General features: G+C 46.7%; 1 protein-coding gene across 2 annotated transcripts in view; it reads right to left on the bottom strand.

The window, feature by feature from the left end:
- The window catches only part of LOC125034739 (T-complex protein 11-like protein 1), a 27,257-nt gene extending 26,836 nt beyond the window's left edge, over window positions 1-421 (bottom strand). The window contains exon 1 of one of the 2 annotated variants that reach the window (XM_047626678.1): window positions 172-421. The gene's annotated coding sequence lies outside the window, so the exon portion shown is untranslated. The remainder of the gene's footprint in view (window positions 1-171) is intronic. The other variant, XM_047626677.1, reaches the window with a different exon arrangement.
- Between the last annotated feature and the right edge of the window lie 651 nt (window positions 422-1,072).

Below are 1,072 nucleotides of genomic sequence, written 5' to 3'. Positions count from 1 at the left end.
TCAAAGAGCACAGATTGAATATAATATAGGGGTGTCACGTAAATGTAATTCATACGGCGTGTAACAGAACAACGTGCAAGCAACTGAAACGCATGAAGACATTCGTTAAGAGTCGGACAAACAGTGTTAGCAATATAGCAATTACACATTAGATATAACAAATAATTGTACCTGAAATGTACCTGTTTCAGATGTCAGGTCCAATATTCTCGTGCCACAGATCCGTAGAGCTGGCCTTATGTCCACGGTCTGAGATCTGTTTGCAAATTTCCCAACAATAACCAGGGAATCAGTTCCCGTAGCAGAGGAAACCGAGAGGTATGAGAGTGAGAGAGCGAGGAACGTACACTGTGGGAACGTCAAGTAAACACTAAAGTCTCTACACCTCGACGACCTGGCTACATACTGGCTCGTCAGCGAATCTCGGGGCCACAGTTGCCAGAACGCCCGCTCGTGACGCTCTTCTGTGGAGTACACGCCGCCGCCACCGCCGCCGCTTAAGGAGTGCGATAACTTATTTTATAGTGAATATAGTGATAAGAGCTTTCGATCTACGAATCCGGGACAGCTGACTCTTCGAGTCCCATGGGCTAATGGCAGTGGCGAACTTCTATCTTCTCTAATATCACCATACAAGATTACGACAAAAACAACATGATTTCGTCGGAAACATATACGGCCAGGACATACCTCAAGTGCCTTAGGTGTGCTGTGTGTCTCTCTCTAGTTTGGCACTCCTTGGCACACCGCGGGGGAAAACCAGTTACTTTTGGCACGCTAGCAGACCTATATTCACCATCGTTTTTCTTTCATTGATTCGACGCAGGTATTTTGACGCCGGGCAGGCTTTACCCGATAGCGAATCAAGGAAGTTAACAAAAGGCTTCGTAAAATAAGAAGGGTTTTGTTGCAGCTCTGTGATGCGCCAGCTGGTGAACGATTAAAACCAAACCGCTTGGAATGTAAAAGGCGCCTTCATGCTACGCTGCTTTGATAACCTGGTCGGGTTTCCGTGTCGCGGGGAAATGCGTTTTGCAGCGGGGGATGGATAAGCGTAAATAGAATGCTTGTT

Source organism: Penaeus chinensis, chromosome 18 (assembly GCF_019202785.1).
Source record: "Penaeus chinensis breed Huanghai No. 1 chromosome 18, ASM1920278v2, whole genome shotgun sequence".
NCBI classification, from domain to species: Eukaryota; Metazoa; Arthropoda; class Malacostraca; order Decapoda; family Penaeidae; genus Penaeus; species Penaeus chinensis.
The sequence above is the reverse complement of the archived record's forward strand: the minus strand, read 5'-3'. Positions and strand labels throughout refer to the sequence as shown.